This window comes from Heterodontus francisci, chromosome 2, assembly GCF_036365525.1.
Source record: "Heterodontus francisci isolate sHetFra1 chromosome 2, sHetFra1.hap1, whole genome shotgun sequence".
In the NCBI taxonomy this organism is placed as follows: domain Eukaryota; kingdom Metazoa; phylum Chordata; class Chondrichthyes; order Heterodontiformes; family Heterodontidae; genus Heterodontus; species Heterodontus francisci.
In genome coordinates, this window is record NC_090372.1 from 64,019,033 (window position 1) to 64,042,234 (window position 23,202).

General features: G+C 43.4%; 1 long non-coding RNA gene across 1 annotated transcript in view; it reads left to right on the forward strand.

Annotated features, from left to right (window-relative positions):
• The window catches only part of LOC137379561 (uncharacterized), a 69,717-nt gene extending 48,150 nt beyond the window's left edge, over positions 1–21,567 (forward strand). Inside the window, exon 3 of the long non-coding RNA XR_010976859.1 lies at positions 21,392–21,567. This is a non-coding gene — a long non-coding RNA (uncharacterized lncRNA). The remainder of the gene's footprint in view (positions 1–21,391) is intronic.
• Positions 21,568–23,202: the final 1,635 nt, after the last annotated feature.

A 23,202-nucleotide genomic window follows, 5' to 3' on the forward strand; every position in this document is an offset into this window, starting at 1 on the left:
TTTTATTTCTTTATTTTATTTTAGTTTGTTTAGTTTGTTTCTACTGTGCCTACCCACTGTTTTTTTCATGCTTGTGCTTGGGGCCAGGGCTGTTCATTTTTCTGTCAATTAACACCCTCTCTGTACTAACGCTTTGTCTTTCACCACACCATTAACATACCATTTGCCTTTGCTTCATAACCTTCCGGTCAGTTATTCTCTGTGACCTTGTCCTATCAACACCTTCTCTTTTGTTATCTCTTGCCCCACCCTGCTTTACTTGCTTAAAAACTTTTACATTTCTAATATTTGCCAGTCTGATGAAGGGTCACCAACTTGAAACATTAACTCTGCTTCTCTCTCCACAGATGCTGCCAGACCTGCTGAGCTTTTTCAGCATTTTTTCTTTTTATTTAAGATTTCCACCATCTGCAGTATTTTGCTTTTATATTAGTAAGTGATGCTTTCCTTCTTTCAGCGAAGGATTTCAACAATTAACAACTTGAAACACTTTCAATAGCATCGATCTAACTTTAGAGTTGCTGAGGGATAAAAGATTGTCACAGCCTAACTTCCCTTCCTTCAGTTTAAATTACCAGAGATCTCTATTTTGGCTTGACTTTTTTTTTAGAATTTTGAGAGATAATAATTAAACAGACAAAATTCTCTTCCTTCAGTTGATATGGCAGAGATTTCTTCTTTCAGGTGCTAACACCAACTGTCTGTCTGTGTTCTCTTAGAACAGACGGTCTTCAACTAAAATGCCAGTTCAAAATTCAATTGTAACATTGTATATCCTGTCCTGGATCCCTGAATGGCTGTTGCCGGGGAACCAGGATACATTCTCTGAAGCTGGTTGGTTCTTTCTCCATATGGTTGTATCCAATGGCAACCAAAATGCATTCTCCCTATCTCCTGAGGCTTGCTGGTTCTTAAAGCAGTAAGGCTCCTTTTCCAGCCTTGAAGACACACCACATATTCTCCAGAGGAAAAAAAAACTACAGGACCACGACAACACACAGAAATAGATTATAGAGGGAAAAGTAGATTTGGTGGTTGCGTTAAAGTCCAGAATAAATGGAACTTAAATACACAGTGTGTGAAGTGGATGATCCAGTACTCCTCAGCTGAAGCTGTATTCTTGAAGTCCTCACTGGTCAAAGTACACTTTGGCTGGCCTGCTTTGCTCAGGGTTTTCTTGTAGTTGGTTCACTTCCCCTGGTCGCTGGCTGTAGCAGTTTGTAGGTTTGGAGGGTCCACAGTCGCAGATGGTTTTCGAACTTGATGTTATATGAGGAGAGAGAAAGAGAGAGAAAGGGAAGCCCACAGCTTTCTCTGCTGCTGCATACTCAGTTACTCCTTGTCTTCTGTGAATGTAACAAAACTTCTGTTTTTTTCAAGAAGATGGACAAAAGATCAAATGCTTCTCTAATGCCCTTTGTTTTTAATAAGACAAGGTTCAGAATTGACTGCACAGGTTCCCAGATGCCAATATTTACACTCAGACCGGTTTGCTCTTTCAAGTCTATGTGTCAGGATGACTCTTGACTGTTGTGCTAATGAAACAATCCTAAGTAATTCAATTTCTTAGAGCAAGCCATTGTTCTGGGTCCAGGGCTTCTCAGATTTCTACAAGAAATGCTGGAAATACTCAGCAGGTCTGGCAGCATCTGTGGAGAGAGAAGCAGAGTTAACGTTTCAGGTCAGTAACCCTGCATCAGAACTAACAGAAGCTAGAAATATAATAGGTTTTAAGCAAATAAATGGGGGCGGGGCAAGAGATAACCAAAGAGAAGGTGTTGATAGGACAAGGTCACAGAGAAGAACTGACCAAAAGGTCATGGAGCAAAGGCAAATGGTATGTTAATGGTGTGCTGAAAGACAAAGCATTAATGCAGAGAGGGTGTTAATTGACAGAAAAATAGAACAACCTGGCCCAAAGCACAAACATGACAAAAAAGCAGTGGGTAGGCACTGGATATGGACTATTTTGGATGGATAGAGAGGGGGATAAAAAAAGGAGGAGGTGACGCATTATTGTTAAAGGAATCAATAACAGCTGTGAGAAGTCATGATATGCTAAATTAATCATCAAATGAGGCCATATGGATGGAGATCAGAAATAAAAAAAGGGGCAGCCACACTACTAGGAGTGTACTATAGACCCTCAGATAGTGAGAGGGAGATAGAAGAACAAATATGTAGGCAAATTTCTAAATGCAAAATCTTTAGGGCAATAATAGTTGGGGATTTCAACTATTGTATTATCAACTATGATTCAAACCGTGTGAAGGGCACAGAGGGCACAAAATTCTTGAATTGCATTCAAGAGAACTTTTTTAGCCAGCACGTAACAAGCCCAACGAGAGGGTGCACAACTCTAGATTCAGTTTTCGGTAATGAAGCTGGGTAAGTAGATGAAGTAGCAATGGGTGACCATTTTGGAGATAATGACCATAATACAGTTAGATTTAGCATAATCATGGAAAAGGACAAAGATAAAACAGGAGTAAAAGTTCTATATTGGGGGAAGGCAAATTTTACAAAACTGAGAGGCAATCTGGCGAAAGTGGACTGGATACAGCTACTTGAAGGAAAATTAATGGCAAACCATTCGCATTCTCGCATTCAAAAGCGAGATTTGACAGGCACAGTGTAGGTATGTCCCCACAAAGAAAAAGGCTGGTATGGCCAAATCTAGAGCCCGCTGGTTATCTAGAAGCATATAGGGTAAGGTAAAGCAGAAAAAGAATTCTTATGACAGTCACAAATAACTGAATACTTTAGAAAGCCTAGAGGAGTATAGAAAGTGTAGGGGTGAAGTAAAAAAGGAAATTAGAAAAGCAAAGAGAGGACATGAAAAATATTGGCAGGTAAAATCAAGGAAAACCCAAAGATGTTTTTTCAGTACATTAAGAACTAAGGAAAGGGTAGGGCTTCTGAGAGATGTACAAGGGAACTTATGCATGGATGCAGAAGATGTGGGCAGGGTTCTTAATGAGTTTTTTGTCACTGTCTTCACAAAGGTGAGGGATGATGCAGACATTGTAGCAAAAGAGGAGTGTGAAATATTAGATACGATAAACATAATGAGAGAGGAAGTACTAGAAGGTCTGACATGCTTGAAAGTGGATAAATCGCCAGGGCTAGATGGATTGCATCCCAGGTTCTTAAAGGAAACGAGGGATAGGCCAAATAATGATAGGCCGGTCAGTCTGACCTCAGTGGTAGGTAAATTTTTAGAATCAATTCTGAGAGACAGGATAAACTACCACTTAGAAAGGCATAGATTAATCAGGGACAGTCAGCATGGATTTGTAAAGGGAAGGTCATGTCTCACTAACTTGGTTGAGTTTTTTGAGGAAGTAACAAGAAATATTGGTGAGTGTAGTGCAGTGGATGTGGTCTACTTGGATTTTAGTAAGGCATTTAACAAGATCCTGCATGGCAGACTAGACAGAAAATGAAAACCCATGGGATATGGGGGAATGTGGGAGATTGGATCCAAAATTGGCTCAGTGACAGGAAACAAAGGGTAGTAGTCGACGGATGTTTTTGCAAATGGAAAGCAATTTCCAGTGGTGTTCCACAGGGCTCAGTGTTGGGTCCTTTGCGGTTTGTGTTATATATTAATGATTGGGACTTAAATGTGGGAGGCATGATTGGGAAATTTGCTGATGACACAAAAATTGGCCGTGTAGTTGATAGTGAAGAGGATAGCTGTAGACTCCAGAATGATATCAATGGTTTGGTTCAGTGGGCGGAAAAGTGGCAAATGGAATTCAATCCGGAGAAGTGTGAGATAATGCATTTGGGGAGAGCAGACAAAGCTAGGGAATACACAATAAATGGGAGGATATTGAGAGGGGTAGAAGAAGTGAGAGACCTTGGACTGCATGTCCACAGGTCACTGAAGGTAGCAGGACAGGTAGATAGAGTGGTGAAGAAGGCATATAGAATGTTTTCCTTTATTGGCCAAAGTATAGAAAACAAAAGCAGGGATGTAATGCTGGAACTGTATAAAGTGCTGGTCAGGCCACAGCTGGAGTATTGCATACAGTTCTGGTCACCACATTACAGGAAGGACATAATTGCTCTGGCGAGAGTACAGAGGAGATTTACAAGAATGTTGCCAGAGCTTGAAAGTTACAGCTATGAGGAAAGATTGGATAGGCTAGGGTTGTTTTCCTTAGAACAGAGGAGGCTGAGGGGTGACTTAATTAAGGTGGACAAAATTATGAGGAAGAACTTGTTTCCCCTAGTGGAGAGGTCAATTACTAGGGGGCACAGATTTAACTTGATTGGTACAAGGATTAGAGGGGACATTAGGAAAAACTTTTTCACCCCGAGGGTGATGAATGTCTGGAATTCACTGCCAGGAATGGTGGTGGAAGCAGAAACCCTCAATTCTTTTAAAAGGTACATGGACATGCAGCTGAAGTGCTGTAACCTGCAAGGCTACAGACCAGGTACTGGAAGGTGAGATTAGATTGGGCGGCTAGTTTTTTCAGCTGGCGCAGACACAATGGGCTGAATGGCCTCCTTCTGTGCCTTAATTTTTCTGTGGTTCTATATTTGTCCTATTATAAACTCCTGTTGCCTTGCACCATCTTTCCTTTTGTCATTGAGACAGCTTAATTGGGCTTCGTAGTGCTGTTATAGCACCGGTGCTGTGGGAGCCCCAAAGGTTTTAAATGGCGCTGCCCTTTGTTCTGGTCCCTTCTACAGTGGCCTGCATGGCACCCAATACTGAGATGACCACTAGGGCAGTGTGGCATGCATGCACTGGAAGCATCTGAAGTCCAAGCATGATGTCAAACTGATTTGACACTAATTTCCCTAACTTGATCTGCACACGTGCACTGAATGTCTATACTAATCACTCACAGCTGAACAGGAATTCAGCAGCACGAGGGACCCTCCACTTGCGTTATTTAAAGTGCCAGCCACCAACTTTCAGGTGAGGTGCTTTTGACTCACTTATGCCTAGACAAAATTATAGTGGAAGGACTGTGTGTTGTGTTTGGAGATTTTGTGGTGATGAGCTGTTCAGGAGACCAACTCTGCATGAGGTATGGGGACTGTTGTTGCAGCACCTCTACACCATTACATGTTATTGCCCTTTTGTGGCTGGGAGCCAGTTTTCACATGGGTGCAGCTATTTTGTACTGAGTCTTCTTCTTTGGCCTCCTTGTCTCGAGAGACAATGGGTAAGCACCTGGAGGTGGTCAGTGGTTTGTGAAGCAGTGCCTGGAGTGGCTATAAAGGCCAATTCTAGAGTGACAGACTCTTCCACAGGTGCTTGCTGAAAATAGAGACATGTTGTCGAAGCTTTTCGTCTTGCACTCATCAGGACAATCGCAAGAATAAGCAATGTAAGGGAAAACAACAACTTATACGGCATGAGAAGAGAGTGCTGATTGGTTGGAAAGTGAAGTTTAATTGGTAGAGGCATTGCCATGGCGAATGCACCAGCTTACGGTGACTAACAGTTAACTGCCAAGCTTTGTTTAAAATTTAAAACAAGGCAGCTTGACTCTGATTGGTCAAGGCATTGCCCTGAGGAAGAACCTGCCGAATGGCTGTCACTTATTTTGTTCAGCTGAGACAAGTGCAATGTTTGTACATATTCTTTCTGTCTGAAAAGAACAGGGGCCTGTGTATTAATATATGTAGCTTCCAGTACGTGCAAATGCGCCACATTTCGAGCCCTACTGACAATCTTAAATTGGTTGTCAGCATAATTCTGAGCACACTGAGGATTATTCAGCAAATGTTGTCCAATCGTGGAATTACATCTAATGTTGGACACTGTGTTCTGAGTTTTGCAAGCTTGGACTGGTTGGATATGGCCCGTACCATGCCTGTTGCGAGCAGCAGAAGGGACATGTTGTTTGATATGATCCGCCAGTCTTTGGGACGTATGGCACATATACCTAGCATCACACTGGCATTGAAATTTATATATCACGTTACTCATTTGATATATCATGATTTGGTCTCAGGGCATCTTGCAAGCTAGCCCACACTGCGTGGCCACTCTATCTACCTGCTCTCCACCAGAGAATGTTTCTGGCATGAGATCTTTCATTTGAGCCTACAAGATGCTTTTAAGAGTCCTTCCTCATTATGCCTCATACTCTGCCGCCTTGGACACTGCGACTGCCAGTCGTCAGTCCAATGACAGGGTAGAGTGGACTGATGATCTCCACACAAGCTTCTAAATGGCACAATCTGCTCTTTTATCTGCCAAAATCATTAACCTTCCCTGTCCAGATGATCAACTCTGGGTTGTCACAGAAGGTGCTGTTTAGAAGCATAGTATTGCATCCACCCTGTATGTGACCATGGCAACAGACTCAAATGTGTTGGTTTTTTCAGTGCCAAACTGCGTGGTCATCAAATCACCTGGTTGCCTTGAGAAATTGAAGCTCTGTCCATCGCTGCTTCTATCAAGCACTTCAGCCCATATATTGTGTCGTTCAAACACCATCCTTGAGTCCTCACAGACAGCAAACCTTGGGTGCAGGCCTCTGAAGAAACTGTACAGGGGAGAATTTTCTGCCAGTCCACGTGTCACTACCTTACTTTCCACAGTCAGTCAGTACCATGCCTCTGGCAGACATCTAGCTGGATCTGTGAATATACCATCGGATTTTGCAGGCCGCAATGCGCCTGAATGTGAGGACTCCCCACGCCAAGTCTATTCGTTCATACACCAGACCTCAGGTTCACTGTTCACCGGGTATCCATTTTCTTTTTCATGGGATGTAGGCATCACTGGCTAGGTCAGCATTTATTGCCCATCCTAATTACCCTTGACATTGTGCCTAGCTCAACAAAACTCCCTTTCACCAGCAGGCCAGCATTGCGAGCTATCCAGTCTGAATGTCCCCTCGTTCATTTCACATATGCCCACTTGTTGCAAGGCACCTGCCCATCAAAGAAGCTTATCAACATAGAATCACAGAATCGTTACAGTGCAGAAGGAGGCCATTCAGCCTATCATGTCTGCACCTGAACTCCAGAAGAGCAATTCACTCAGTTCCATTCCTCCCCTTCTCCTTATAACCTTTCACATTCTTCCTTCTCATAAAGCAGTCTAAAATTCCCTTTTGAATGCTTCAGTTGAACCTGCCTCCACCACACTCTCAGGCAGTGCATTCCAGACCTTAACCATATGCTGTGTGAAGAAGTTTTTCCTCATGTCACTTGTGCTTCTCTAACCAAATACTTTAAATCTATACTCTTTCATCTCGATCCTTTCATGAGTGGGAACAGATTCTCTCTATCGACTCTGTCCAGACCCATCATGATTTTGAATAATCACAATGTCAAACAATACCTCTGGGTTGCTGCCATTGCATGAGATAGTTTACTTGTCATTTCGTGCAATAAGCCCCTAGTCCCCTCCAAAAAAATGTATTATTATTCTGCATAATGTCTTGGAAGGTCAAAGCACTGCTCTCCACCTATTTCTTAGTCACCAGTTATGCCATTAACTCAAATTCTCCCACCGGTCTTTTTATGCACTTGACATGGATGCCTCCATTGAATGGGTCACAGTTAGCTGCCATACTTGCGCTGTGCTCCAGAGCATCGCACACACTGTCGTTGCCCAGTCTTCGAGTGATCTTCCAGAGGTGGTTGGCATCTCATTTGCTGCAACTCATTTTATTTGTACCAGAGTGTGTCACTTCTTACACAGCTGCTGGTATCATTGCCTACGGATGACATGACACGTTAAGGGATGCTCTCCTCCAGTTGTGCATTGGGTTTCATCCACTAGATTGATCCTGCCCTTGGGTTTTACACCCTGAAAGGAGACAAGCTGCTTCAGGAACACAACATTGCCATTGAGCTCGATGGACTGAAGAACCCCAACAAGAGCCCGGTAGCAGAGAAGGCAGTTCAGGAACTGGAGGATGAGCTTCAATGCCAAGAACCACATGAGGACCCTATCATACCTTTGACCTTGTCTATCACCACTGCACGACTTAACACCCATCTTCATTCTCAAAGCCTTTTACAAGAGAATTATGCACACAGCGAGACCAGTTCACCAATGTGCAGATTCTTCTGTCTGACGACAGGGTTATTGAGACTCAACATTGGCTCTGCCAGGTCAATCAACCATATAGTCAGAAATCCAAGGCCCCCCTAGGAAAGCAACCAACACTCACCTCAGTTGATATTAGTGATCTGGTCTACCTTCATGCCGATCGCAACAAATCACAAGCCCACCAATTCTACTTATTGACCTCTGTCGATGATGGCTGGTGCAATATTCACAAGTTCATTGGTTCCCAGCTACATAGCACAACTTATGAAGTCAAGAGATCTTAATGCTACATGGTCCCTTCCTTCTGCACTGGCTCAGCGATCTGCTTCACTTCCAGCCATGGTTCTATCACCCATGGTGAATGCTCCCCACCAATCGGGCCCATTCCTGCAAATCCGAACAAACCGGCTGAGCTGTCTACACCTTCCATGGCTCCGGTGCTGTTGACTACGGGGTCAACTATGCAAACTCCACAGCCTATGATAGGTTCCCAGTCCTGCCCTAATCACTGATCTCAGGACAGATACCTGAGCTGTCCCCCAATGCAAAGATGTCGATGTCTGATCCAGAGCCATAGTCTGTATCGCCAAATCCTCTGTTGCGGTCCCCAGCCCAGGCTCCAGGTCTGATGCAGCCATCTGATCCAGTCTTGCAGCCCCCATGCTACTGGGAGAGGTGTAGGAACCGCAAGGGCTACAACTCTATCAACATGCATTTGGTGTGGAACGCTCAGAGGGAGTCCTCCAGTACACACCAGAGTGGGTGTCAAGTTTGCAGTGGACTGTTGCATCCTCCATAACATCACCATCATGAGGACACAACCATTGCCACCAGGAATCTGGAGGCCACCTCAAGAAGAGCAGGAGGAGGAAAAGGAGGAGGAGGAAGAAGAAGACGAGGAGGCAGGAAGGATGCATCCTGGACCCCTTTTCTCCAGATGGGCTGTCCAAGAGCACCTACTCAGAGGCTGGTTTCCATGAAACTACTTCCCTTTACTGCCATGGATTTACCATTCCCCACCATTACATCCATGTGAGATGCCCCATCACAGTGCCCCCTTGGCTACTTTCCTACAATAAAAAGCACCCACAAAAACCTTTCCATTAACATCTTTATGCAACAACACATGCAATTATACAAACAAAACTGAGCTATTCACCCTGTGCATTCCCTTAGTGCCTGTCTTGCAGGTGCCTTTGCCTGGTCTAGTGCTCTTTTGCAGTGTTACCCCAGTGGCCACAGCATGGCTGGTGGAAGACTGCTGACTCTCAGTGGGGGAGACTGCAAATGGCCTTGCAGAATGACTTCAAGCAGCTCTGAACCTTGAGGGCCAAGGGCACTGACTGAGTGGCAGTGGTGGGAGCATGAATGCCGTCATCCTGAGAGAAGACAACTGGTTCTTGCTCCAGTGTCACTGGCACTCCTATGGTGCAGCACCTCAGCAGTCCTAGTAATCTGTTGGAGGACAGATTGGTGGACTGCAACAGGAGTCTGCGTGCCCTTTGCGCACTGAGATCCACAGGCATGATGACAGCAGACTGAGCCTACATGGCAACAAATATGGATCTCATGATCTCAGTTTGAGCTTTCACTGCAGAACTGAGTCATTGGGTGGCTTCCTCTTGGACTACAGTAGAACATAGGAACAGGAGTCGGCCATTTAGCCCATCAAGCCTGCTCCACTATTCAATACGATCCTGGCAGATCATCCACTTCAACGCCTTTTTCCCACACTATCCCCACATCCCTTTATATCATTGGTATTTAGAAATCTGTCAATCTCTGCTTTAAACATTTTCAAAGACTGAGCTTCCAAAGCCCTCTGGGGTAGAGAATTCCAAAGATTCACAGTCCTCTGAGTAAAGAAATTTCTCATCATTTCTGTCCTAAGTGGCTTCCCCCTCATTTTGAAATTGTATCCCCTGGTTCTAGACTCCCCAACCAGGGGAAACATCTTACCTGCATCTACCCTGTCTATCCCTTTAAGTATTTTGTAGGTTTCAATGAGATCACCTCTCATTCTTCGAAACTCTAGAGAATATAGGCCCAGTTTCCCCAATCTCTCTTCATAGTACAGTCCCGCCATCCCGGGACCAAGTCTAGTGAACCTTTGTTGCACTCCCTCTATGGCAATAATATCCTTCTTAAGCTAAGGGGACCAAAACTGCACATAGTATTCCAGGTGCAGTCTAACCAAGGTTCTATACAATTGAAGCAAGACTTCACTACTCCTGTATTCAAATCCTCTTGTGATAAAGGCTAACATATCATTAGCCTTCTTAATTGCTTGCTGCACCTGCATGTTAGTTTTCAGTGACTTATTGACGAGGACACCCTTTATACATCTACACTTTCTAATCTCTTACCATTTAAAAAATACTCTGCACATCTGTTCCGCCAACCAAAATGGATAACCTCACATTTTTCGACATTATATTCCATCTGCCATCTGTCACTAAGTCTGTCCATAGAAACGTAGAAAATAGGAGCAGGAGTAGGCCATTCGGCCCTTCGAGCCTGCTCCACCATTCATTATGATCGTGGCTGATCATCTAACTCAGTAACCTGTTTCCGCTTTCCCCCCATATCCTTTGTTCCCTTTCGCCCCAAGAGCTATATCTAACTCCTTCTTGAAAACATACAATGTTTTGGCCTCAACTGCTTTCTGTGGTAGCGAATTCCACAGGCTCACCACTCTCTAGGTGAAGTAATTTCTCCTCATCTCAGTCCTGAAAGGTTTACCACGTATCCTTAGACTATGACCCCTGGTTCTGGACTACCCCACCATCGGGAGCATCCTTCCTGTAAATCCCCTTGAAGCCGCTTTGCATCTTCCTCACAACACATTTCAACCTAATTTTGTTTCATCTGCGAACTTGGAAATACTACATTTGGTCCCCACATCCAAATCATTGATATATATTGTAAACAGCTGGGGCCCAAATACTGATCCTTGCGGTGCCCCACCTGCCAATGCGAGAATAATCCGTTTATTCCTGCTCTCTGTTTTCTGCCTGTTAACTAATCCTTAATCCATGCCAGTATATTGTTTCCTATCCCATGTGCTTTAATTTTGCTAACCAACCTCCTGTGGAGACTTTATCAAAAGCTTTCTGAAAATCCAAGTATACTACATCCACCGACTCTCCCATATCAATTCTGTTAGTAACATCCTCAAAAAAGCCCAACAGGTTCATCAAACATGATTTCCCATTCATAAATCCATGTTGACTATGCCCAATCAGATCATTATTACCCAAGTGTCCAGTTATCACATCCTTATTACTTATTCCTTTGGTATGTGAACAACTGAATGATTCACAGGACTCCAAGCAATTTCCAAAGAAGACATGGGTATTTATTCTAACTTAACTGGAATACACATATATATGTATACACAGCTAACACACAAGGACATCTACACACATCTTACCCTGTCGAGATACACCCACAACTTCCTGGTCCGTGTCAGAACATCACTTCCTCAAGTGACCTTCACTCACAGCCTCTTAAGGTGGTGTTACAACATCCCCCTTTTTTCCAAAGATGAAAACATATGTACAATATACAATGTTGTAGTGATTCAGACCAACTATACATGAATAAAACAAAATGTAATTTACAAGTAAGCAAGTTTGAAACTCTCTAAAATGTAGAAGAGGTTTCCTTATTCAACCTGATCTTGTTATCGTAAACCTCTTTTCAGAGCTGAGCTTGTCTTGATGACTCCTCCGAGATTCTGGTAATTCAAAACTCTAGTTAGCATGTTCTTCCTCTGTATTTGTAGCCTCTGTACTTTCATCTTCAGACTTTGTCTTTGAATGTGTCTGTGATGCCACAGGGTTGTCACATGTAGTGTTGTCACACAGCTCTCTGAGTTGACTTTGGTTCCATCTGAGAATCACTTCATTGGGTGCCTGGACCTCGTGCTCTGGGCTGTTCACATATCCTCACAGACCCTGCAGGATACCAAGTTCTTGATGCAGGATTGAGGACTCTGACTTTCTGTCCTACTCGCAATTGAGCTAATTCCGATCCTGATGCCTGTCATGCGATGCCTTCATCTTCCCTTGTTTAGAAAGAAGTATGTCCTTTACTGTGGAAAACTTAGAGAGATGATGACTGGGTAGGGTACTTCTTACCTGCCTTCCAAACATCAACTCTGCAGCTCTGTAAGCCCATGTCTGATAGTGTAGCTCAAAGGTGCAGCATTGCAACCTTGAGATTTTGTCCCATCTGCCTATAGTTTAAAATTAATGATTTGATGGTGCGCACTATATGTTCAGCCATGCCGTTGGACTTTGGATAATATGGCAACAATGTCACATGACAGACTCCTCACCTGGCACATATGTCTTGGAATGGCCTTCCTGCATATTCTGGCCCATTATCAGAGATGATTTCTTCCGTCACGCCAAATAGGTTGAACAGAGAACTGACCATATTAGCAACCACTGCACTTGATGTATCTCGTAGCCGCCTGATGATCAGAAACTTGGTGAAGGAGGAAATCATCACCTTGAACGTGAAATAAATCTGTGTCGATCGTCGCCCATGGATGTGAAGGTGTTTCATGCAGAATCAAGGGTTCATTCTGTTGATTTGGCTGACAACTTTGACATGCCTCACAGGATTTCACCACCGTCTAACATCACGGTTGATTCATGGCCAGTAGACCATCTCTCTGCCAAGGCTTCTGGTACGTTCTATTCCTAACTGCCCTTGACGCAGTTGGGTTAGAATATAAGAGTGCAGAGCTTCGGGCATCAGGACTTGTTTTTCCCTTGGATATCACCCCCTGTGATATACCGAACTTGCCTCAATATGGCCAGGAATGTTCAGTTATTTCCTGTCAGATGCCAGGCCATCCTTCCACAATCACCTTCCACAACAATGATAAGGTAGGGTCACGCGCCATCTCATCTCTTAGTTGCTTGCAAAGCTCATGAGGTTGACCTTTCACGATGGCTAAAGGGCCTGTTTCTGTGCTGTATAACTCTATGACTCTAAGATATCTTCAATCTCAGTATCTACACCATGGACATGCAAATCTAGTGAGCCATCTGCATCTTTATTCGGGTTAGGCAACCTGCTGAGGGTGTCAGATGTAAACATTTTGCTGCCTGGTTTATATTGGACATCACAATCGTAGCCCTGGACCGTCACCAAAACCCTCTGCAACCGCGGATTTAGTTAGTTAGTTAGTTAGTTAGAGATACAGCACTGAAACAGGCCCTTCGGCCCACCGAGTCTGTGCCGACCATCAACCACCCATTTATACTAATCCTACACTAATTCCATATTCCTACTACATCCCCACCTGTCACTATATTTCCCTGCCACCTACCTATACTAGGGACCATTTTTAATGGTCAATTTTCCTATCAACCTGCAAGTCTTTGGCATGTGGGAGGAAACCAGAGCACCCGGAGGAAACCCACGCAGACACAGGGAGAACTTGCAAACTCCACACAGGCAGCACCCAGAATTGAACCCGGGTCGCTGGAGCTGTGAGGCTGCGGTGCTAACCACTGCGCCACTGTGTCACCCATAGAGAGTACCAGGAGCTAAATTAAAGAACAGGACTTCAAGGAAAACTTGTGAGCGGTTTGTGCCATATGGTTTCAAGTGGCTTGTGATCAGTCTCCACTATAATATTTTCCAACCAAGTAGGTGTGAAACTTAGCAATACCTAAAATCAGAGCTAAGGTTTCACGTTCGATGTTAGGGTATTTGGATTGGGTTTGCGACAAACTCTTTGATGCAAAGGTGATTGGCTTCCCTTCCTGCATGATACAAGCGCCTAATCACTTCTGGGATACGTCGACCTCAAGCGTGGTCTGTTTGGTCGGGTCGTAATACTGTTGCACGTTGTCTTGACTTGACAGAGCTAACTTTAAGGACTCAAACACTTGCTGGTGGTCTCCCTGCCACAGGTATGGGGTATCTTTATGTAGCAGTTCCCTAAGCGGTGCTGCTTGCTCAGCGAACAGCCCTAGACACTGTTTTTGGTCTTCCTGGTCCTGAATTGTTGGCATGGGTCTAACATCTTCGATCTTATCTGGATCTGGGCATATTCCTGTGGTGGAATATATCGACACAAAAAAGTTGATGTGCCCAACATTGACCTGGCACTTCTTGCTATTGAACAGAAGAGCTTCATGACGAGCAGCCAGCATTAGCAAATGCAAGTATCGGTCATGCTCTGCCTTGGTCCGCCCCATCACCTCAATATTGTTGGTTATATCGATACAGCCCAGGACATTTTCCATTATCCTGTCCATGGCGCAAAGACTAAACGGTAACTGTCTGAATCAGTATCACCTGAATGGTGCTGTAAAAGTTGTGAGTAGTTGAGATTTCTTGGCTAAGTGGACAGACCCATAGCCATGCTTCATATGTCAAGCCTTGAAAATACTTAGCACCAGTAAACTTAGGATTCAACTTCTCCAGGGTCCGGATTTTATGTGAGCATCTTGAGGGCTAAATTCAGTCATCGTAGGTCTAAACAAATCCTGAAATTGCCATCTTTCTTCAGCACACAAGTAATGAAGCTGCATCAATTGGAATGCTGGTGCACTCAGAGGATGGCTCCATTATGCTCCATCTCATCCAGCTCCACTTGAATGTGAACACAGCAATTCCTTGGTACATCGATAGTAGGAACTGCATCCTCCCTCACCTGCAGTACGGCATCACCCTTGAAATCACTGATCACATCAAACCTGCCTGGGTAAAGTAGTTTCAAGTCTCTTACCAACTCAATGCACTCTGTGTTACAACCTTCGATACCTTTCAGCGCAGTGCTGAACTCATGTATTATGACGATTCGTAAATCTTGGCATGCTGGAAGTCCTGCGACAGCTGATCCAGTTGTGTCTACAACATAAAACATTTGTGGTAGCCATTCGGAGCTCCCATAGCTGCACTGTAAGGTTATCATTCCAATGCACTTGATTGGAGAACCATTGTAGGCAGTCAGCCTAGCCATGGTGGGTCGTACCATAGATTTGTTTTGTTAAGTACATGTTCTTCAGTATATGGATGGGCAGAATATTTGCTCCGGTGTCAATTTTTACTTTCAGTCATAGAGAGATACAGCACTGAAACAGGCCCTTCGGCCCACTGGGTCTGTGCTGACCAACAACTAATACTAATCCTACATTAATCCCATATTCCCTAACACATCCCCACCATTCTCCTACCACCTACCTACACTAGGGGCAATTTACAATGGGCAATTTACCTATCAATCTGCAAGTCTTTGGCTGTGGGTGGAAACTGGGGCACCCAGCGGAAACCCACGTGGTCACAGGGAGAACTTGCAAACTCCGCAAAGGCAGTACCCAGAACCAAACCCGAATCGCTGGAGCTGTGAGGCTGCGGTGCTAACCACTGCGTCGCCCCAAGCTTTTGCTTGCTGCTCTTCTGGGGACATACAATCCCAATCATAGTGAATGTCTCAGATTGCATAATAGCATTGACATGTTGATCCAAATTAACTATGTGAAATACTTGCTCGCTGTTCACACAAGTGCATTCTCCACCCATGTCCTCCTGACGACGTGTCTCTCTGCTGACCTAATGTGCTTGTTTGGGCTTTTGTTGTGTGTTGGCATTCCTTTTGTTGCAATTTCCATCCTGTCTTGCAGATGTTGTCTCTGCCTGCAATCTGCCACCATTCCTGTGTGCAGTATCTGAGCTCGGCCTTCTGCACTGCCTTGCCCAATGTCCTCGCATGCCACATGCTTTGCACTTGTCCTGGTATGTCGGACAACTGTGAATTGAGTGAGTGAGGCCACATTTGCCACAAGGCTTAACAGACTTCTGAGCCTTGGTTACCCTACCGATTGCTGTAGATGCCCCCAATGCTTGTAACTGTTGGCGCCCAGCCATGATGGCTTCCTTGCAGCACTGAGTAGTGTATATATGGTGTACCCTTTCTTATTTTCTAGCAGGTCTTTTTGAAACGCCTCTCGTGGGGTAAACGCGATTACTAGCTCTATAACCCGTTCTGACAATTCAGGATCGCAAAGTTGCATTGTTGAGCTTTATCTCGGCACATTGCAACAAATTGGTCAATGGACTCATCTTGCCTTTGCCGGTAGGTCATAAGCTTAATCCCATGTACTCGGAAATTGACTTTACCTTGAGTTGTTCTTCCAGGAATGTCCATAGATGGCTAGGGTCCTTCTGATCCTGACACTCCTGATGTATTGATCCATTGCAGACCCTCATTTGCCAGAGCAATCTTGATTTTCACAGCTTGCTTCTCTGGCTCACTCACCTTTTGATCCAGGAAGCACAGTTCCATCAGCTGGCGAACTAGTTTTAACTCAGCCGCTATGTCTGAGGCCGTCCAATCCTTAACTGGATAATTGGATGTCATTTCCTGGATGATCCTGCTTTTTCACAAATATAGGCTTTTTCACAGGTCTTCTTTTTACCAGGACCAATTCTTTTACAGGCTCTCTGCCTTATTGATTTCTAGCTCAGAGGTACAGCTTTGTGTTTCCTTTTTTAGACAGGTTCTTTTTTGCTGGCCTGCCCCTTTGTAAGAGTGAGAGACTACATGTAGTCTACATGGACTTCAGTAAGGCTTTTGATAAGGTCCTGCATGGGATCCAGGGAAATTTGGCAAATTGGATCCAAAATTGGCTTAGTGGCTGGAGGCAGAGGGTGATGGTCGAGGGTGGTTTTTGCGAGTGGAAGCCTATGACCAGTGGTGTACCACAGGGATCGGTGCAGGGACCCTTGCTGTTTGTAGTGTACATGAATGAATAATCAGTAGGTTTGCAGATGACACGAAAATTGATGGTGTCGTAAGTAGTGAGGAGGAAAGCCTTAGAATACAGGATGATATAGATGGGCTGGTAAGACGGGTAGAGCAGTGGCAAATGGAGTTTAATCCTGAGAAGTGTGAGGTGATGCATTTTGGGAGGACTAACAAGGTAAGGGATGGTAGGACCCTAGGAAGTACAGAAGGTCAGAGGGACCTTGGTGTACTAGTCCATAGATCACTGAAAGCAGTAGCATCGGTAGATAAGGTGGTTAGGAAGGCATATGGGATACTTGCCTTTATTAGCTGAGGCATAGAATATAAGAGCAGAGAGGGTATGATAGAGCTGCATAAAACGCTAGTTAGGCCACAACTGGAGTACTGTGTACAGTTCTGGTCACCACACTATAAGAAGGATATGATTGCACTGGAGAGGGTGCAGAGGAGATTCACCAGGATGTTAGCTGGAGCATTTCAGCTATGAACAGAGACTGGACAGACTAGGGTTGTTTTCCTTAGAGCAGAGAAGGCTGAGGGGGGACCTGATTGAGGTATACAAAATTATGAGGGGCACAGATAGAGTAGATAGGAAGAAACTTTTTCCCTTAGCGGAGGTGTCAATAACCAGGGAGTATAGATTTAAGGTAAGGGGCAGGAGGCTTAGAGGGGGTTTGAGGAAAATAGTTTTCACCCAGAGGGTGGTTACAAATCTGGAACACACTGTCTGAAGGGGTGGTAGAGGCAGGAACCCTCACAACATTTAAAAAGTATTTAGATGAGCACTTGAAATGGCATAGCATACAAGGCTGCGGGCAAGTGCATGGACATGTTGGGCCGAAGGGCCTGTTTCTGTGCTGTATAACTCTATGACTCTATAACTCTATGAACTGCTTTCTTTGTTTACACAGCTTGTTTGTTTTTTTTTTAAACTGAGAGATCATTTATTTTTCTTTGCAGAGAGCTGCAGCTTTCAGTACCAGCAACTGCCACATCCAGTCTTATACTTTGTGCTGGACTGCTGGTAGCGCTGTTTTGAACTCTTCTCTCTCTTTTTGGCTTAGGCCCTACCCACGAAGCAAACAATCTGGTAAAACTGAAGTAGTTATGCAGTTATGGCTGTAGCTACTTATTTTCAAATTTTTCGACCCACTGCCAGATTAGCTGAAAGCTCCAATCTACTGGCAATTTGCCTGCTGTGCTCATATAGTTTCACCACCTCCCAGGGTCCTGTCTAGGACCTAGCTCACTGCACTGTTGTGGGGTCTCCTGCCAATTACATTCCTGGTAAGCAACCTGCTGTTTCTTGTTCTCTCTTGGTTTGTTCCTCAGAAAAAAATCAAACGTTGCCATAATGTAATATTCGGTACTCTTGAGAAAAATATATCCCAAACGTTGCCAACATGTAATATTATTTGTTATCTTTGGTTTGTGAACTATTGTAAGATTCACAGGACTGTAAGTAATATCCAAAAAAAATGTATTTTTTAAATTATAATTTAATCAGAACATATACATATATATATAGCTACTACATAAAGATATCTATACACATCTTACTATGTCAGAATACAACTCACAACTCCCTGGTCATGTGCATTGGCAGCCCTGCAAGACAGTCTTGCAGGTTACTCACAGGTGGTGGACAAGGCACTCTTCTTAAAAGTGCTTAAATTTTGTGATAAACCTATTTTCAGCTGTATTAATAAAACTGCACCAGGTTACTGCTCTTAAATATATCAAAGTACATTTTTAATGCAAGAAATAAAATAAGCAATTACCTTTTAAAATGCTGCCTGATTGCACTGATTCACGGAAGATTTTAAATTTGTGATTTTGCAAGTAAGTCTGAGCAGAAATTTGAACCATGGGCTGAGTTTTGTTCTGAAGACAGAGGTCCTCGCAGTAGGCCAGAAGGTGGGGGAAGACCCCACCTCAGCCCTCCCTTGGACCCCCGTTGCAATTTCATGGCAGGCAAGCAAATAACTGGTCTGCCATCGGGGATGCTGGTCCTTTGAGGGACAAGCAGTCACCACTGCTCCCAGTAGAGCAGCTGGTCCTGCTGAGCAGCCAGCTTTCTGATTAGCTCTACTGGGAGCAGTGGTGACTGCCGGTACTGCAGATACCCTGTGATACCAAAGAGTCCGGAGACCCCGGGAGAGATGAGTGGGTTTGGGGTCACTGCGGCCATTCAGGCAGGTCCCAGTGATGGGATGGGGGGTGGGATTAGTGAGGGTGGAGGGAGGAATCTTCCTGGAAAGTGGCGGTGGGGGGGGGGGGGGGGAGGGGGTGCAATCATTGCCAGAGGGGCCCTCTGAGGGCCCTGGATTGTCCCCAAAGGAGAGCCCCCAAACCTGGCTAGGAGACTGCCAGGTTTTACCTGGGAGCATCTCCCCCGGCAGCGGGCGACACCGCCTTCCATTAAATTGAGGCAGAGGCCTGAGGCAGGAAGGTCCTACTCGCACTAAATTAGAAGGCCTTGAAAAGGTGACGAGCACGCTGCACCCCACCTCCCCACCACCTTCCGATGCAATTTTTTGGGTCCCCCTGCCTCTGTTCTTGTTCCAAGGGGGCCCAAAAAATTCAACTCCATAATTTGACTTTGGAAAACTATCGCAATTTTGAATGCAATTTTTACCCAGATTGCTGATCGCTGCCAAATCGGAATCCAATGGTATAAATGGTGGCAGTACATTAACCTGCACTTAGGGTAATATAGATTTACCTCTTGAAGATGAATATATGTGCCATATTAGATAACTGGAACTGCAAATCTTAATATGAAGATGTGCAGAAAAAAATACAAGTTACAATTCACAGTTGGTTATAGCTTCATATATCACAAAGTTAAATAAGATGTAGCGTGCTTCTACATCATTCATACAACTCAAATAGATCAGCATCAGGGCGGTGGTGTGTCTTTTTTGTAAGTTTGAAAAAAGGCAGCAAGAGTATATGTTAAACATTCCAACAGCTTGAGCAAAACAATGATAAGATTAATTAAATTAAGATTGTACCGCCATTGTCAAAAGTGTCCAAAAGAAAATGAAATTCTCTTAACGGTCAAATTGAAATAAAAATAAGTTGGTCATCTCTTTGAAACTAAATTAGCCAATTATACCTTTGTGTATAGATGATTTTTAATCTTCAAATCCAATAAGATAGGTGTACATATTGCCCGCTCTTTTGTCCATTAAGTGCAGTCCATCTGCAATTGACAAACTCCTTCTCTGCATGTCCAAAGATAAACATTAACAGGAAAGTGCCGTCAGATATAGGTGCAGATAGCTGATACTGAGAATATTGATAATCAGAAGTCCAACCATACTGTTTGTGGGCATTATTTTAATTTACTGCCCAAATAGTAGCTAATTCATCTGAATGCACAAAGATGTGAGGTAAACTAGTATGATCTATTTAATCATTGGTGTTAATACCAAAATAATTGCACTGAATGTTGGTCGTTAAATGCGAAAATAAGAACTGGAAAAGGCCATTCAATTCCTCGAGTCTGCCCCGCCATTCAATGCAACCCTGGCTGATATGCATCTTAAGTCCATCTACCTGCATATCCTTTTAAACCTTATCTAACAAAAATATATCAAACTCAGAATTTAGATTATCAATTGTGATGGTATCTACTTCTTTTTGTGAGAGGGAATTCCACACTTGTAGTACCCTTTATGCAAAATGAATTTACTTAAATTCTGTCCTGAATGGACTGGCTCTAATTTTAAGGTTAAGTGCCTTTGTACTAGACTGGGCCACTAGCGGAAAAAAAGACATTCTCTATCAATACTATCAATTCCTTTCAAAATTCTAAAAAAAACTCAATCAAATCACTCCTTAACCCTCCGTATTCCAGGAAATACAAAATTAGTTTGTGTAATTTCTCCTTGGGGCCCTGGTAACATTCTGGTTAATCTATGTTAAACAAGAACAAACAGTACTTGAATTAGGACAAAATAAAATATGCACATTGACTCAGAGGATTAAACAGAATCAGAAAATGATTCATATTTATGGAAATTGTAATTTGAGCACGAGTTCCTGCAATTATTTTTCATGAAGGCACATTGCACATTTATTATCTCAGGTTTCCTTAAAGTTCCACAAACCTTAACAGTTTAAAATGATTTAGACACAGGTAATGTTTCCTGAATGAATGAAGCCTTATGTTTGCACACCTCTTTTTCAGGATGATTAATAATAATAACAGCAGCAGCATAAAATGCATTTAAATTGAAGGCTCTTTGCCGGCACTGTTTGTAACAAGTATGCAGGTATTTCTTTCAAGAGCACAGAATGAGCAGACAACCATTAACCTTTGGGCTGTGCATTGTTATCACAAAGAAATACTGCTTAATGTGAGTGTATCAGATATTTCAGGAAGAGTTTTTCTATTAGGGCACAACAGACAATAGCCACACATCGATTTTACGAACACACAAACACAGCCAGTTGTCAGTGGGATGAAAAGACTATTATTTCTTTCGCGCTGCTTGATAAACCCTGCCCTAGTTTTAGCTATTCCCAACCAACTTGTTTTGTGTAACATCAGCATTTTTTTCCAGATTGCTGTGACCACTTCCTGAACAAAAGAAACACAGATAATAGGCCTGGGCTACAGTTCAAGCTGGTGGAGAAGAAAGAGAAGCCCACAACAGTAACCTGAAAGAATCATGTCTAGGTCAAAGGTCAATTCTGTGATCTTATTGTCATTTCTTCTGCCTTCACAAAGGTCTGTCTTCCATTACCCTATTCTGGACTCTTGCCAGTTGAGACAAAAAAGACTTCTCAGTAGGAAATTTGAAAGCTGATGGTGAAGTATGGATGATGTGACCAAACATAATTTAGAAAGGGCAATGTCAGCCTTGGTTATTTTAACCTGATTGTGCCATTCTGTAATGAAATACAAGTGTTCAAAATGTTCACTAAAAGAGCAGTGCAAGCCTGTTTTATCTCTTTACAAATGCAGATTCTCCAACCTACCGAAAGTAACAAGCTCATTTTGCAAATAGTGGTTGCTTTATAAAACTTGCTCGACTTTGTAAATAATTTGACCTATTTTAAGAATGGCACATAGACTGATATATTTTCATCTGCAACTTCATTGCACTTAAGAGCAGCGAAAGAAAAATATTCCATCTGAAATTTTATAAAAACTTCATCAGAAATAAGAAATAACATCTTTAGTTTCTGTCAACAAGAAAAAAATGTTCATCTGAAATTAATTCACTTTTTATTATGATGTTCTGGTTATAGCTTATTAGTTAAGTGCTTATCAGTGAGGTTTGAAATGAAACAAGCTTTATTGATACAAGGATTCAGACAACTCCTCGCTTACAGCCTTCCTTGATCAATCTCCTCCTATTCATCACTATATGACCTTCTTCACAGCCTCATCCATCATACATTAAAGTTTTACCTCTGGACTATTTTCCTCTCCCCTTGCAGGAAACCTTTGTCTTGAGGCCCCTATACAAAGTTCATCTGGGATTACTGAGACTGTGTCTGTTTCTGCAGTTTAGCACCTCCACAGTTCAGGGCAGATGGTCACCTTCAAAGACCATCTATCAATCTTGTCTTCACTTCACTAACTAATGAAAACTTCCCTCATTTTAGTGTAATGCAAAAGAGGACATGTTGTAAAACAACAACACAACTAATCATGGCCTATAGCAATATTGACCCTGAAAGGATGCCCACCTTCTGTGACTAGGGAACTTTAGAACTGAGAGCAGTCCAGAAAGTGCCTTTATAGAATCAGAGAGGGAAATGCATATCTTAATGCAACTTGAGAAATTTCTTGCCAGATAAATCTGTGTTATTTCACATTTGCTCTTCATGATCATAACAATGGTGGTCTAATAGGACTGGATGTTGCATCAACAATGTGCCATGCAGAAATGGTTTTGTTTTCTCTGTCATACTGACTTTTTCACTCACCTTAATGGCCAGAAGAAAAGATACTGCACTAGGGCGGCACAGTGGCGCAGTGGTTAGCACCACAGCCTCATAGCTCCAGCAACCCGGGTTCAATTCTGGGTACTGCCTGTGTGGAGTTTGCAAGTTCTCCCTGTGGCTGCGTGGGTTTCCTCCGGGTGCTCCGGTTTCCTCCCACAGCCAAAAGACTTGCAGGTTGATAGGTAAATTGGCCATTATAAATTGCCCCTAGTACAGGTAGGTGGTAGGGGAATATAGGGACAGGTGAGGATGTGGTAGGAATATGGGGTTAGTTTAGGATTAGTATAAATGGGTGGTTAATGGTCGGCACAGACTCGGTGGGCCGAAGGGCCTGTTTCAGTGCTGTAAATCTAAATCAAATCTAAATCTGTGAGGTGTAGGAACTCCACAGTGCTGTTATGTAGGGAGTTCAAGGATT